Here is a 17,963-nt window from a genome sequence, read left to right on the forward strand (position 1 = left end):
TAAATATATATATATATGTCATATATTTATATGACAACTAAATATATATATATATAAATATATATATGATAAAACATCTTGAAAACATAATTTTAAAATAATAATTTTAATACTCAAGACCTTATAGTAAATATAGTTGTTTATTTATTTATTGGACCTTGGTATAGGTAAAATATTTCTCTAACAAGACCTAAAAACATTAATTATGAAGGAAAAAACTAGTAAGTCTAATAATATTTACAACATGGGTTGTAAAATTGAGAAAACACTACATGTACAACCAGCAAAGTTTAATACTAAGAACATATAAAGTACTTGTACACATATAAAAATAGAATATAGAAATATATATTCTAATGATATGAACAGATAATTTACAGAAAAATACATATAATCAATGAACATATGAAGAAATAGTTAAATTACCAGGTGGTTATACAAACACAAACCCAAATCACAATGAAGTACCATTTTATATTTAACGGAATGGCAATTGTTAAAAGCCTTATAACGTCAACTATGGATAAGATGTAGAACCAAGGATCCCTTGATGGAAATGTAAAGTCATGCATCAACTTGAAGAAGAGTCGGACATTTTCTCCAAATCTAAGCACACAGACACACTTATGAGCCGACAATCCTATCCCTGGGTACGCAACAAAAAGACATCCTTGGCCAGGCTGAGGAAACGTCCTGTACTAGCAGCATGCACTAGATGCAACAAAACCTTGGAGTAGCCCAGCTGCCCAAAAGCAGGGAATGGTTTGAAAGCTGTGGGCTGGTCACATGTTGGAGCATTATCCATTAGGATGAACAAACCAGCATTTTGGCCATATGGATTAAGCCTCAATGATAACTTCTTCAGTGAGGGGAGAAAGCCCCCATAAACCATACATGGCATGGTACACTTTTTATAAACATTAAAAAACTAAAAAAGAAATATGTATTTCTTAATAATGCATAAATATTAAATAAAACTATATAAAAAGAAAGGCAAGTGGTGATGAAACAAAATTCAGAATGATGTTTACCTCAAATCGAGAGAGACAGAGTGATATAATGAGTAGGGTACAGGGGTCCAGAGTGTTAGATATTGATAGTTTTTGTTTAGAGAATGGGTTTATATGTTTTATGATATTTTGAAAAACAAAGAATGTGTTGTAAGCCAAGGATTACTATGATTTAGTTCTGTGCTCCTTTGTCCAAACTAAATTTAAAAATTTAAACAAATTAAAATTTCATGACCTCCTGCTCAAATGCTTTATAAGTTTTCAGATAATGAAATTATTGTTTTGTTTCTCTGGGTTTTTTTTTGTAGAACATTTTGCATCTAACATTTTTATTATGTAAAGAATACTTCCAGATACCAAAACAAAAACTGTGTGTAAAATATAAACATATTACGCCCCAAGCTCAGTGGACTCAAACCCATTCCAACTTCTTGATTGTGATATAAGAAGAGCTACAGTGTCCTTTCTTATTTACGGCCTTTCTCTTTCAGCTTCTAAGAAACATTTTCCTGGGCCATTTTCTTCCTCAGGCAGGTGCCATCTTAACTCGTCCTAGTTCCTCACCAGTCACATCTCTGTAACTTTCTTTATCTTCTAAACTTTAAATGGAATTGTCCAGACTTACATTTTCACTTGCTCTCTGCTACTTTCCATCATTTCTGCTCCATCTGCTACACAGCCTCTTCCTTACTATTGAACTTCGAAAAGAACATCCACCCCTCCCAGGTGTCAAATGTATAGTCTTTTTATCATATTCCTTGAACCCTGTAATATTTGTCATTGATAACACATTCCTTGAAATACTCTTTTGCTTTAACTTATTATAAATACTTAATTTCCTTCATTGCCTCTTTTTGCTGTCCACATTTTAATGGTGATCATCTCTAAGTTTCCATCCTCTCTTCTCTTTGCTTCTTGCCTCATGTATTTGCCTCCTAGCCTAGTTTTCTCTACCACTGAGCATTTTCTTGAGTACAGACTGGTGATCTTAACTTTCCTTTAAAGAGCTCCTTCTGTATGGCACATAGACAATGTAAATTCAATGTTATTTGAAATTCAATTAATTTTCTTTTCCCAGAACTACTCCTTAGCCTCATATAATTTTTCAATAAGTCCAACATCTATCTGTTTGTCATCCAAGATAAAACCTTCAAATTACTGTCCACTTTTCTGACCTTGCCAGACATATTCTGAATCTTTCTAATTTGTCCATTGTTTCTTGTCCTATAAAACTAAACAGTCCCTTGGTACAACTGGCCTACTCCCAAGTCTGTTTGTCACACCAAGTGTGATGCCAACAGTGCTGTGCTCCTCACCCTTTAATCCATTTATGCACCACAAGTCATCTTCCTAAGCATGTGCCACACACATTGTGCGACTTCCCTGTTTAAAATTCTTTAATAAGGAATGAGAGTGTGAGAGAGAGAGATTTTAATGAATTTAAAGATTCTGTATTTGACAAGAAGAAAGTGACTTTTAAACCCTGACTCTTGTCAATTTCTGACTTAATCAACTAGAGCAGTTACAAAAGTTAGTATATTTTCTTTCCATGACAGTGAGCTAGCAAGATATTCATTATAGCTTCCTCACAATGAGTTTTCTGTTGATTCAAGACAAAACACCATGCACACAATGGAAAACAGGGGTAGAGATTTGAATTTTATCCTAGGAACATGACAGTGAGCTTTTATGTGCACACACACACACACACACACACACAAACAAAACTCAAAGAGGTACATTTGTATTCTATCTGATTGAATTAAGTCTTATACATAATTCACTGAAATATATCACAAAATATTTAAAAGAGAGCACTATTATATCAGAACTGAAAATTTCCTGAGTATTATCTACTTTCTGCTGACATCCCACATCTGTGGTGTACCTCCCCACTGGGTCTGGAATGTCTGTAGAATTAGACATCATAATCTAATTCAGATACTAACTTCTCTATCGATTCCTGATGCTACTATGCAGAATTTATTTCTTCATGGTATATATTTTATATTATATCTTCCTTTCTTTAAAGCTCTGTCATCTTACATAAAAATTATAAATCTGCCTTGTTATGGAAGTTTAAGCTTTCTTTTCCTTTTTCTTTTTTTTTTGGTACTGGAGATCAGCAGGCTTAAAATTTTAGAAAAGTTTTTATTTGAACATCCTTTATAAGAAGAAGGAATATACCTGGTGTATGTTTACTGAAGCCAGATCTTATATCAATAATTAGAGGTTATATGAAGGAAGAGTTCACCTAGATATAAAGAAAAATTTTTCTTTGTGTAATGGTTACCAATATCAGTATAATGATCAGAATTTTTTTTAAAAGGCTAGATGTTCAGCTTTTAGGGATGTTGTAAAAAGATATCCTCTGTCTAAGGACAGATTAGTTCAAAAGAGCTACCTCTTTTGAACTCTTAAGCTTTCACGATCTCATTAATGCTTTCTGTTTTGCAGTTGTAACCATTCTGCACCCCATCTTCTTTTGCACTTAGACTTCATCCTGTCAATTGGCTTTACCTGTGATTTCATGTCTGTGTCTGGAGGGCAATTTCTTTTTATTAAATTAGACTGTGTGCTCATTGAATTTGGATCTATTATAGAAGGAGAGAAAAGGTCTCTGGATAAAAATGAGATTTGTAAACAAAGCAATGTTTCATGTATGTCTCAGCTCCTAGAGTGAATGACCTAAGGAGCTTCTAAATATTAGTATCTCTTGACTGTGATTTCTCATGAACAATTTCCTTTGACTCTAACACGGATTTCATGGAAACTATATAGGAGGAGTTCAGTTTTTAATGTTAGTGCAAGAATGTACCAAGAAACGTTTTTATATCTGCACCAAGAAAACAAAACAATAAAAAAGAACAAAAGGCTCAGACATCAAAAATAACATTCTGGTATTTCCATTCCAGCTTCCCACAAGGTGACCAGATTCAGTAGAAAAAACAAATGGTGAAGGGAGAAAAACAAAGATTGAATTAATCTCAGGCACACATCTGGAGTTCCTGAGAGAGGAGCAAAGTAACATAACTAGGACAGTTCATGCAGTTACAGTGCTGGGAGCTCCCTTATCTGTGGCAGTGGACCCAGCAATAGCATAAAATGATTTGATATCACAGGTAGTGCTTCAAAATTTCATTTCCATAACAAATTGAATTTTCTTAAATCAAAATATTTTAATTGTTGTTCATTAATACTATAGACAAGCTAGTACCAAATAGTAAAAGATCTAAAGACTACACAATAAATGGAAAAATCCAAGATAGATCTCTTGATGTTTATGGAGGGTCTTTCATGTGCAAAAAATAATCAGATAAAAGAAATGTAAAACATACTCCCTGACCTTAAGGGACTTACTATTTTCTCTGAGGGAAAAACATGTAAAAAATCAAATAAACCAACAGGATATGATCAAGAATCAAATGCACCGACCCTGAAAGATAGGGCATTTACAATCTTAGAAAATTAACACATCTATGTTTTATTGGGGGAAGAATTCATTAAAAAACCTGGACTTGCACTGTAGTTTAAAGGTTTATTGAGAAAAAAAATATCTACATAAGAGAAAAGATTTATTCTCGTGCTATGGTGCTTTAACACAGTTTTAAAAGAAACTGCAAATCTCTCTCTCTCTCTCTCTCTCTTCCTCCCTCTCTCAATCCCGATCACTTTTACGTCTTCTAAGGTAAGGAAAAGGGTAAAGTAGTTGAATAAAATCTTCTAACATCATTAGTCAGTAAAAGTTTTTTTGTTTTTCCTTTGAGGTCAGCACACCAGTATTCCCTGCCTGTCCTATTAATTAGCAAAAGCTGGAAATATTGTGTTTAAACATACATTTCCCATAAACACACACAAAACTGAGCAATTAATTTCTAAGCATTTACACTCAAGAAGAGGAAGGAATTCAGGAAGCTGTAAAGATGGAAATGTGTGATGGAAGTTTCCCCTCCTGGATTTGAGTACAGACATGTTATGCAAGATCAAAAGCAAGTTAGAGGAGTGAGGAAAAGCCAAATCTCAACACAGCAAAGGCAAAGCAAGCTGGGTGATCTCGCCTGCATTCTCCACAGACATCTTTTTTTCATAACACTGGTCAATCACGAGGAGGAAATTGTTCCAAGGAAGTGGTTGAGGCTACAGTTTCAGAGTTTAACGGAGGAGAAGTATCACGCCAACCTCTGCACCTGGAGCAACCTTCAGGTCAGGATAGAACAAAAGTAGAAAACAGCAACATGTGCTGTTGGCAAAGACAGTATCTAAGATTAAACGCAGCAACCCAGAAGGGATTGGTGAGCCTTCAATACTTTAGCTAGGCTAATGATCTATGGATCATTGTAGAACAGACTCTTAAAATGAAAAAAGAAGAATAAAGAGAGTAATTATGTTCAGGTATTCTGTCTTCCAAAAATGAGAGAGACCAGAATACATTGGTAGTCGTGAGCAAAGGCCATTGTGCAACTGCTGTGTTATCTCATTTGTCATCATGTGAGTTTATAGGCATCCTCTGGTATAGACACCAACTTCAAGCAAGGGTCAGAGGTGCCATTCTGGGAGCCACACAGCTCGAAACATAATCACAATGTCCACGGGGCACTAGTAATTGGAAGTTTGTTGGCTCCAAAGCCCCAGTGATGGATGCGGTGCCTTCACCTTTTCTTCCTTCTCTACCTCCTCCTCCTGTATCATTAGAGACAAATTCAGTCTCTTGCTTCTGACCAGCCTTCCCAACCCTGATCCCAGTTGGATATGACCCACCAGCCACTCTGCATCAAGCCCTGTCATTCCCATCTATGCATGGGAAGAAACGGCCAGAAAATACCTCTGCACAGACAGCTAATGCTGTGAGATTCACAGGGAAACGATTCCAACTTCCAACATCTGCTACCTACTGAACAGTGGGTACTGGAGTTTATTGGAGTAAAACGTTGTCACTGAGCAAATCTGGGAAACAGGCACCTTTATATCTCACAGACTCTCCTGTCCCCCGCAATCCCCATGGATATTAACTCCTCCAGATTAAGAGCCCCCGAGACAGGCTTTTAAGCCCCCTCAGGACCAATCCCATCACTACCACGAGGTCCAGCTAAAGGTCCATGGAAATGACATGGATGTCACCCGAGTTCGATTGCCAGTACCAAAAAACAAAACAAAACAACAACAAGACAAAAAGAAATGAAATCGATGTCCATGGCTGTCAGGTGTTTCCCTCCGGATGGTCCACAACCCTGGAATGCCCTTTATCTTTCACGTTCAGCACCTCTTGGACAGAAATGTCAATCACAGCTCCTCTGTGTTAATGTTTCAAGGTGTGGAGAAGCCCACAGGAGCTACACGCTCACATTTCAGCTCGGTCAGTCCCAGGCGCTGGCCTCCAGGCCAGGCAGCTGGGTGAATCTAGGGCCCTTGTGCAGCACCAGCAACTCAACAGGGCACTGGAGGGGGCCGCTGCTCAACTGCGTTAGACTATTCATTATTTTTAAAAAGTGAGTTACTGGGTTCCTGTTTTCTAAAACAAGGCACATCAGGGAACTTTCGATAATAGTAAAACTAAATAATACAAACTGTTTAAAAAAATAAAGCTTTATGGGGGGGGGCGCAAATGGGCCGAGCTGCGTCGAAGCCAAGTGGGCGCTGGCGTAGTGCAGCGCGGGGTCGCTGTGGCAGAGCTGCAGCAGCTCCGGATGCAGGTGAAGAGCGTGGAAAGAGAGAACATTCAGAAGATGCAGGGCCTCATGTTCCGGGGCAGTGCCAACTGCTGTGAGGACAACCAGGCGTCCATGCAGCAGGTGCGCCAGTGCATCGAGCACTGCCATGCACCTCTAGCTTAGGCCCAGACCTTGGTGACCAATGAGCTGGAAAAGTTCCAGGACCGCCTGGCCCCAGGGCACAATGCAACCCAACGACAGAGTCAAAGATTCAATGGATGCAGGGAGTGAGGAGCTTCAGGTGAAGCAACAGCTGGACGGTTGTGGGGCCACGTGTGTAGGCAACCACAGGAACCTATTCCAACTAGGACCGAGAGGATGTAGGAGTCTCTCTCGTCCATTGGGAAATAAAAGTCTTTGCCAGTGGCCTTCAGGGTCTAGGGCAGGAAGTAAAACTTATGAATGAAGAAACTAGGGATGACAGCAAGTTTTAGACATTTCTATTGCCTCTGGACCCTGATTCTTCTATGTCTGGATACTAGAAAGTAAAATGGAAAACAAACAAACAAACAAACTGGTGCTAAGGTTTGTGTCAAAGATAGAACAAGAGAGTGATTTGGAGCCTAAATTTCATGTGGCAAGATTTTATCCTGGAAGTAGAGATCTCAGTTGTACCAACCGAGAACCCTCCAAAGTATCAGCGTCGTCTTAATACACAGATAGCAGACTGACAGGTTCCTCTGAGCTGCCTATGACCTGATGGAGTTGCAGAAGTGTCTCTGTAGCTAAATTCCTATTTACCAGAAATATCACCACACTATTTTCTACTAAGCCATGAAACAAAATTCAGATAACTAACTTACACGCCTGTAATCCCAGTATGTGGGAGGCTGAGGCATGAGGATTGCTATGAGTTTGAGGCCAGCCTGAGCTACATCGTGAGTTCAAGTTGAGCCCAACTACACAGGAAGGCCCTGTCTCCAAAGAGTGAAGGGGAGGGGGCCCATGCCTTCATTTTGCTTGGTTTTTTTCTATGTAAGGGCAAGAAGTGGATTTGAGATGTGAAGTTGAGACAGTAGCTAAGAACGGTGAAAGGCTCCTTGTGTATGTCCTTTTCTAGCTATCAAGATATGGCTGTGTATGCCTTGATATTCTTACACTGTCTTTCAATCTGGGAGTGATTACCAAAAAAGAAAGAGTTAGTGTCACATGCTATCTGGAAAACAGAATTCCTTCGCTGGCTGATAGGTCCTCATGCTTTTTGCGGAAGTTAGCAGGACAGTCTTGCAGTGATATTTTTCCCTTGAAGGGTAAAGAGTTTTGACTCTGATAAACTGAAATAGGAATTGTTAGTTAAGGCAGTTGTGAAGTACTGAACTCAAAGAAAGTGGTTTATAGGACAGAATGGAATAAAAGCCTAAACCCAGCACTGTTTTCTTAACCTCCTGAATTACAGTGCCTTATTGAGATACTCCCCTGGCATCAGGAAGGTCAAAAAGTATGCAATTTGAGCTGTGACTCCTTTACCAAATACCGTTTTTGCCTGGGGCCTTTACAGCATAGTGTTCCTGCCCCAGCAGGGCACCCTATCTTTTGGATAAGAGATGTGTTGTCTTTCTACCAATTTATTACTTGAAATGATAATATACCCTGTCTGCTGTGTCCAGACTGTGATATATTTTCCTAGTCACTTGGTCTTGCAATAAAAAAGTTTCATTGTCTCCTCACATTAAAAAAAAGTAAAAACATTATAGGGGCTGGGGATTTAGCTCAGTGGTTCTGTCACCTGCCTTGCAAGCACAAAGTGCTGAGTTCAATCCCCAGTAACAAAATAAATGAATAAATAAACCTTTACAAAGCTTTAGGAAATTGAAATAAAAATATTATAAGACCCCAATTTCAATGAGGTATTTACTAAGAGTAAGGCCTTCTTCCTGTAGCTGATCTCATATAACTATTAGAGAAACAATATTGTGATAATATTTATGATGATACTTTTCCACGTGGTTTGTTCTTGTTTCAAAACTTTTGAGATGAAATTTTTATCCCTTATAGATAAATGTATATCATTTTTGGTTTCTTTAAATTCATTAAGTTTACTGGCACATTTTAGGCATGCATACAATATGATGACATTCATCATTGTAAATTTGTACCTTTACATGACATATCTTGATTCTTATTTTTTCTCCATTTTCCTGCCCTCCCTTCAACCCCTCCACCCCTCCCTATTTACAAAGACTTTGTTTCCATTTTTCCTTTCCCTTCTTTCTTTTTCTCCACCCCTACCACTTCCCCTTCCCCTTTGGACCTTTTCTTCCTATTCCACATTATCTATGATACATTTTGTTTTGGTTTTTTTTTGTTTGTTTGTTTTTTTGAGACAGGGTCTCACTATGTAGTTGAGACTGACCTGAAACTCACTGTGTAGCCCAGGCTGGTCTCGAACTCACGGGGATCCTCCTGCCTCAGCCTCCCGAGTGCTGGGATTACAGGCATGCGCCACCACACCCGGCTCTATGATACATTTTGATCCTTATTTACACTTTCAGTTTCTTATACCAGAAAAACTGTTTGGTATTTACACATATGTGTCCTCTTTATTTCACTTGAGTATCACCTCAATGTGCATCCATTTAGCTATAAATGTGTCTAATTTCTTATTCTTTTTTTTTTTTTTCCTTTTTTGTACTGGGGATTGAACTAAGGACCTTGCACTTACAAGTCAGGTGAGGTGCCACTGATCTAAATCCCGAGCCTAAATGGCTGCGCAGTACCCCACTTTATTAAAAAACAAAGCAAAGCAAAACAAAACACTTCTTCATCCAGTCTCCAGTTGATGGGCACTCAGGCTGTTTCCAAGTTTTAGCTATTACAAACTGTGTCACCACTGTAAATGTAGGTGTGCATATATCTCAGTAGTATGATTCTTTTAATTTTGGGGGAAAAGATAACCAGCAGGAGAATAGCTGGGTAATATGGGACCTCTAATCCTAGTTCTTTGAGGTATCTCCATACTGTTTCCCTCAGTGATTGCACCAGTCTGCACTCCCACCAACAGTGGAGAAGCGTTCCTTTTTCCCTACAGCCCCACCAGCACTTGTTATTGGTTGATTTCTTCCCCCCACCTTAAATTATTTTATTGGTACATTATAAGTATATAATACATTTTCATTCATCATTGGGAACTTCACATGATGTCTTGGTTATTTTTTCCCCATTCCTCTGTCATCCCTTCAACCCCTCCACCTCTCCCTATTTGCAAAAACTTCATTTCCATTTATTTATCTCATATTTTTTCTTTCTCTTCTTTCCTTTCCCCTACGCCTCCCACTTTTCCTACTCCTTTGTACCTTTTTGTCCTATTTCACATTATCATTTATTCATTTTAATCCTTATTTGCCCTTTCACTTTCGCATGCCAGAGAATTTTTGCTATCTACACACGTGTGTCCTACTTATTTCACTTGAGTATCACCTCAATGTGCATCCATTTAGCTATAAATGTGTCTAATTTCTCATTTTTATGGCTGAGTAGTACTCCATTTTATTAAAACACACACACACACACACACACACACACACATACACACACACACAATTTTCTTTATCCATTCTCCAGTTTATGGGCACTTGGGCTGTTTCCAAGCTTTAGCTATTACAAACTGTGCCACTATAAACATGGGTGAGCATATATCGCTGTGGTATGATTCCTTTAATTGTTTTGGGAAGATACCTAGTAGAGGAATAGCTGGGTCAAATGGAACCTCTAGTCCTAGTTTTTTGAGGCATCCCCATATTGATTTCCACAGTGGTTGCACCAGTCTGCACTCCCACCAACAATGGAGAAGGGTTCCTTTCTCCCCACAATCCTGCAAAAATTTGTTATTAGTTAATTTCTTCATAGCAGCCATTCTTTCTGGGATGAGATAGAATATCAGTGTTGTTTTCATCAGCATCTCTTGAATGACCAGTGATGTTGAACATTTTTTCATGTTTATTTGCTGCTTTTACTGCTTTGTCTAAGAAATGTCTGCTCATTTCAGATGCCCATTTTTGAATTGGGTCTTTAAATTTGGAGGGTCTGATTTTCTTATGTTCTTTATATACTCTGTAGTCCTTTGACTGAGGACCAGCTGATAAAATTTTTTCCCATCTTGTATGTTGTTTCTAAGCTCTGTTGGTGGCTCCTCTAGTAGTGCAGAAGCTTTTTAATAAGATGAGATCCCTGTTGTTGCTTCTTTTGCTAATTCCCATGCTGCTGAGGTTTTATACATAGTCTTTTCCTATGCCAATGTCTTCAAGAGTTCTACCTAACTTATCTTCCAGCAAGTTTAGTATTTCTGTTTTAATATTTAGATATTTAATCCACTTTAATTTTAGTTTAGTGCATGGTGAAAGACAGGGGTCTAGTGTTAATCTTTGGCAAATCCTGTTCACCATTTATTAAAGAGGCTATCTTTCCTCCAGTGAGGATATATATAGCTCCTTTGTCAAAGAAGAGGTGGCTGACTACATCTGGAGTTGTTTCTGCATCTTCTAATCTATTACACTGATCTCCTGGTCTAATTCTTTGCCAGTACCATGCTATTTTTGTCACAGTGGCTTTGTAGTATAGTTTCAAATTGGGGATTGTGATACTCCCTACCTTGTCTTTGTTGCCTAGAATGGCTTTTGCTATTCTAGGTCTCTCCTGGTTCCAAATGAATTTTTGGATTTTTTTTTTCTCAAGCTCTGTGCATTATGCTGTTGGAATTTCAACTGGGATTGCATTGAATCTATATAGCAGTTTTGGAAGTATGGCCATTTTCACTATTTTGGTTCTTGCTAGCCAAGAGCAAGGGATGTGTTTCCATTTTCTGATATTCTCACTGATCTCCTTTTTTCTGAGTACTGTAGTTTTCAGAGTAGTGCTCTTTGATTTCTTTAGTTAGGTATTTCATTTTTTGGATGCTATTGTGAAAAGAGTTGTTTCTCCACTTCCTCTCTCAGTGAGTCTGTTGTTCATGTAGAGGAAGGCTATTGATTTTTGTGTGTTGAGCTGGATAAAAGGTCAACACAAAAATCCTCATGATTTTATCATGCTACAACCCATTTTAATATATATCTCAAAAGAGAGATATCAACATTTCTTTTCCTTTTCAATAATTTTATATTTGATCATCCTCTATTGATAATTCCACTGAAAACTACAAGCCTCAATTTCTCAGCTTAATATCTCTGGGCTGTTGCTTTGAAGATGCTGATCATATTTATGAAAAAAATTCTGTTCTGAAATAATATAGAAATTTAATAGAACTGAAATATGGGAATTTTTTATTAGAACTTTTTCTTTTAAGTCATTTTTGTTTTTGTTTTGTTTTGTTTTTGAGACAGGGTCTCACTATGTTGTTGAGACTGACCTGGAATTCACTATGTAGCCCAGGTTGGTCTCGAACTCACAGAGATCCTCCTGCCTCAGCCTCCCCAGTGCTGGATTATAGGCATGTGCCACCACACCTGGCTTTTAAGTTATTTTGAAAGTTACAAGTCACTATCAATATTTTAAAATTAAAAATATGATACCTAGACTATTTGACATTCCATTTACTCATGTTATCAGGCAGAGCCAGTATTAAATAAATATGATAGGGAAGAGGGAGTGGTAACAGGCACATAAAATTTTTTTTTGGTATAACAGCTTGCCCAAAATTAATACATATATTCTTTTCACAGAATAAAATAAAGGAAATAAGTTTAAGAATGCCACCTATGTGCCATAGTCTCATAATAAGAATTCTACCCTTAGGGATTTATTCTAAAGGAATGATTAGACAAGTGAACAAATATATTTTGTATATTTCAGTATCTTTCTCAGCACTATTTTTAATGGTTAAAAATTAAAACTAACTACATGTTCAATACAGAGTGAATTAAGTAACTTATGTTTGATCCACACTATGTAATACTATGCAACCATTAAAAATTATGATGCAAATCAGTTAATTGACATGAAGAGGTGTCCATGGGTTGTTTAATAAGAAAGCACATTAAGTGTGATTATTTTTATAGAGAAAGAAACATAAGAATAACTATGAGTGAGTGTGTATACAGAGAGAGGAGACTGAGAAATTGTTCACCAAAATATTAACAATGTGCTGTTTCTGGTTGGTATGATTTTCATTTTATTTTTTTCCCTTTCTGTAATATTTGAATTATTTTTACAATGACAATGTGTTGTTTTTTACAATCCAAAAATAAAAACCATTCTCAATTTTAGCTATTTTATTCTTTTTAAATAGACCTTAAAGAATCTGTTTGTGGGTTATAGCCATGATTTAATTAAAAGCACTGCAATTTGAGGTGTGGACCAAACTAGTCAAGTCTCTCTTCTGTCTCAGACACATTTCATACATATATGCTACTCTTCCAAATCAAAGGGCTTCAAGGAATAGATGAACAATATTAAACATTTCTTCTCCTGCCTCCATCAAATTAGAATGCCTTATAGACTTGAACAGTGAGGCATAATATGTAGCAATTTTAATATAAACAATGTAGCCCAGGCTGGTCTCGAACTCACAGCGATCCTCCTGCCTCAGCCTCCTGAGTGCTGGGATTACAGGCATGCACCACTTGTTATATGCTTGTGCTAATCATCTAATTCGAAGAGCTCTATTTTGGAAGATGCCAAGAGCTATGAAAAAATGTGGTTTCTACTTTCAAAGAGCAGAGTGACAATAGAAATGTGAAAAGTCAAATGTTTTAACTAGAAATACAAATAAGAAACAAGTCTTTATAAAATAATATTAAATTGAAACAATTTGTTTATTAAGTGTAAAATATAGAAAGGCACACTGAGGACTGAAATTTCACTGACACTGTGGAGCCTGACAATTCCACTTTGTAAGTCAGGATGTCCTGGCTCGGGTGGCTGCTGTCCCTGTGCTCTGTCCCTGCTCTCTATCCTTTCCTCCTATCCAGGAGCAGTGGCACCTTCCAGCTCTCACTTGCCTTTAGTGCACAATTCATATCTTCATCCTCAAAAGTTGAAATGAAATTTGTAAATCCCCCCAAATGTTTGCCTACTTTTTAATTGAATGCAGTTTTGTCACATATAAAGTTAAAAACAAGAATTGCCGCTAATCAATCAGCTAAAAATTAAATCTTTATTGCACATCTATTGTGTGACTAAGAGAAATAAGTAGAGGAACATTCCATTCAGAAAATGGGCCAAATTGCAGAGACTCAGTAGGAGAACAAATGTGAAGGGTTTAGGAGCAAAAGGAGAACCACCTCCTGGGAACAAGCAAGCACTACAAAGAGCAAGACTGTGTAGATGAGGCTGGGGCTAGAGGGTCAAACATAATGATGAAAAGAAGTAAAGGGCCTTAAAACCTTCAAAGCAAATTCTATGAGCAAGGTGTTGGACTGTTAAAACACATTCCTGGAAAAGCATGTGATGCCTTTTGCATTATTGTAAAATAACTTTCTATAATAGAGCTATGGCTTTTTATCTAGATGTCCCCCCAAAGCCTTATGCAGTCATGGGGGTGGGGGGCTTTTCAGATGTGGCTGGATCTAGAATATGTGATTCTGTAATTAAGTGGGTGATGCTGAGATCAAGGGTATGTGATTAAATCACTCCACTGATTGGTTTCTCAGAGTTCTGTGAGTGGATAATAGGAAGGCCCACTCTGGTTGTAAGCACTACCCACATTAAGGATATGTAGCCTAGAGAAAATATAGGGGACAGGAAGAAGGCTGCTATTGTTGCTTGCTGCTTTCTACTTCACTACTTTGCTGCCTTCTGCCTGCCATGAACTGTTTCTCCTCTGTGATGGTCCCTCTGCCATGCCAACCTGCCTTGAAGCCATCCAACTATGAACTGAACCTTCTATAAACTGTAAGCTACGATAAACATTTCCTCCTTTAACTTTGGATGTTGGGTATTTTGTCTCAGCAATCAAGAAAAAATTAACCAAGATACTATTTCATCTCCTCCAAGAATCAACACACACACACACACACACACACACACACACACACACACACACACACCAGATGTCCCTCTCTTTCTTTTGCAAGTACAGTGACATCAGATTTGATGTCTTGATTTGTTTAGCAAGCTATGGAGGAAAGAGATGTACAAAGAAATAGATACAGTATGAGGAGATTAGGGGCAATAAAAACAATAGAATTTTCCTTGTCAAGAAAAAGAAGTGAGGGTCAGAGTAGTCGGAGGTAATGGACAACATAATGGAATCAATATCATAATGGGATCCTTAATTGAATGTGTCTGCACTCAGACCTGCATCTGTGGCTGCAAGAACCCATGGTAACCCAGTCAATACAAGGGTCATTTTGGCACAGGGGGCTGGTCAGAGTGGATGAGCTTCCTTTCCATGACTCTGGCTATGCCCCAGGATGAAAGTGTTCAGATCTACATTTCCCCATCTGGCAGGCAGGCTTCCAACAGATTCAAGACCTGAAAATGGATCACTGAGTTTTGCTTCCTGTAGCAGCCAATAAATGTAATATAATATCTACACAATTCAATCTAATAGAAGTCACACTGAGCACCATCCAATGGAAAATGTTATGTTTTTCATGAAAGAAAAAAAGAAGTAATGACTTCTATGGTATTATTCGTCTCTACTTTCACAGATTTTGTTTTTCATTTCAGTTTGATCTTGACTGTTGAAAATAATTCACCATTATTTGAAAAGCTAAAAACACCAAGGAATTTCATGTAGTATCATATACTTAGAAAAAGCAACCTTATATAGTAATAACATCTTCTAATATAGAAGACAAGATGTTAAGGGGAGGACAAGGGAGGAAACAAAATGCTCATTAGCTTTTGCCAAAGGCCCTGGCACAGTTTCTGCCAAAGGCCCTGACTATTTGGAGATCAGTGTCCTATATTTACTTAGCAAGGACAATTTATCTTCTTTTATATTTCCTAAGCACTTTAAGTTATTTCTTCTCTTCATGATGATTTCCATATGCTGCTTCCAATTAAAGGCTTTTGAGTTATTCAGTAAGTAGGAGGCAACATTCTGAAGCCATTAAATGCCACCTCACAGAGAGAGACCCCAAGGACTGCAGGAATCCTTCCAATGACAAGCAGGACTCAAAAGCCTTGACTTCTTCAGAAAATTTGATTAACTAGTCAGAATAACCACAAACATGGTAATAGTGATTTAAAACCTTGAAAGTTTCCTGTGTGCTAAATAATTTCCATGTATAATTTGTGTCTCTACAAAAAGCGTTGGAAGTAGGTACTATCACTATCCCTATTTTACCAGTGAAAAAGCTGAGGCACAGAGACTGACATGATTTAAAGAATCAAAGCCCACTTGCTCAGAGTTGCACACAACTCTTCCTAGCATGAATTTCCTTTTTAAATTCTGTACTATATTTAGGGGGGACAGTTAATTTTATTTGGCCTTGTAAGATACATAATTTTAGGATCCATTGTATTAAACTGATTAAACTATACCACAAAGCAATCTCAAATAGGAATAGATGAATTTTTTTAAAAAATGTTACAGTCGTCAAAAATGAAAACTTACACTGCATGACACAACCATCACAAATTGTTGTATCTGGATTTTACCCTTTTGATTTTCATTTGTATATCTGGAGTGATCCAAAGAACTGGATTGAATTACTGCTATTCAAAATTTCTGTAGAAAATCAAGCTTGAGAGGAAGATCGTTATTGTCCTTCCTCTTCTAATTAGAATAAAAATGATGATAATGACAAACTCCTTTACCTTATTATTACTATCAGACAGTGATCTTAAAACACAATCCTTCTAGAGTCTGGCCAATATATTATTAACTGGTTTTTTGGGTCTTAGATGACTCAGTTGTAATAACTGAGCAATATTCCAAATTTTTTGACCTACAAATCCAGCAAATTTGTATATAACACTCTATTTTACAGATGAGGAAACTGAGGCTCAGAAAAATGTGTTTAAAGCTACATAGTCAATGAGTCATAGCCAGCCCTGAAGTGCTTTTTTCCTTTCAATGGCTCAGCTTCCAAACAACGTCTAAATAAGAACATCTCGTTTTTAAAGGAAAAGTGAAAATTAAAATGCATTAGAAAATAGAACTAAAATTCTTCTTTGCCCTAGGCATAACACCAAGGTCAAAATAAACAGGATCTATGTATCCCATTCTCTTCAACACTCCTTAAATTCTTCTTCTCTCACTGGGAGAATTAATTTCAGAGGAAGAGGAAAGATCACTTTAGTATTATTTTTATCCAAACTACAGAAGAGGCAGCAGTGATCATTCACTTAAAGTGTTCTAGAGACTTTGCAGTAGACTGTTATATCATGAAAAGCTGAAATGACTGAAGAAGAATTACAAAAACCACAAAGTTGTTCTCATAGGACCAGTATGTTAATCATTTAATGATGGGAAAATAATTACATGGCCAGAGTTCCCAGGAGGGAGAGAGAGAGAGAGAGAGAGAGAGAGAGAGAGAGAGAGACTTGTTCATTTTTATCACTGTGGAAAACTGGAATTCTTACAACAATTTCTCATGAGAGTTATGTGCCAACTCCACTGGCCTCTTTAGCATTTCTGGATCATACTAAGCACACTTCTGTCTCAGGGTTCATGCATCTGGAGTATTCTGTGCCTGGATGGCTCTCCCTCTACCCATCTACCAATCCAATTGGATTCTTAATGGACATATATTTTCATCTACAAAATGCAACAAAAATGAGCAGTAATATTTGATCTGCTTTAACGTACAATCTGCTAGTGGTACCCTCGTCTGTGTCATATTTTCACACAGTACTTGAGATGCCCTCACCAGAAAGGACTTCCCAATATGGCAGAATGCAAAGAAGATTTTGCATGCATTGATTTTCTTGCAGCATTTTGCACTATGTCTTCTTGTACTGTACTTATGTAACTTTCCATATAATTATCTAGTTTCAACTAAATCAACCCTCACAAAATGACTCCCTTTTTTCATGGAAGGAATTAGTTACAAATACGCATTTCAACGCAGTAAGACAAAAATATGGCAGAGCTGACCCTCCCCTACATTCCTACAGACACTCTTCCTCAGCCTTATTATAAATTAAAAATCACGACTGTTTAACCATATGGGAGAGTTAGTAAAACATTCAAAATTATCAATAAAATTGCTAAGAATATAGATTTATATTGCTACAGAGGAAATTCGGCATATTTTGCTCTATGATATTAGCACATATTAATGTAGAGTAAACAGAATTAGGAATTCATTTAAAACCTAAACCTCCAGAACATGAAAAATTTCTAGATTTTATTTTTCAA

At 37.3% G+C, this 17,963-nt stretch overlaps 1 protein-coding gene and 1 pseudogene across 1 annotated transcript in view; one reads left to right on the forward strand and one right to left on the reverse strand.

The window, feature by feature from the left end:
• Synpo2 (synaptopodin 2) overlaps positions 1-17,963 on the reverse strand; it is a 174,624-nt gene that overhangs the window by 141,614 nt on the left and 15,047 nt on the right. The gene's annotated exons all lie outside the window — the stretch shown is intronic.
• LOC104853340 lies at positions 6,606-7,069 on the forward strand (annotated as a pseudogene).

The sequence above is a fragment of the Fukomys damarensis genome, unplaced genomic scaffold (assembly GCF_012274545.1).
Source record: "Fukomys damarensis isolate Sample0158 unplaced genomic scaffold, DMR_v1.0_HiC HiC_scaffold_38, whole genome shotgun sequence".
Classification (NCBI taxonomy): Eukaryota; Metazoa; Chordata; class Mammalia; order Rodentia; family Bathyergidae; genus Fukomys; species Fukomys damarensis.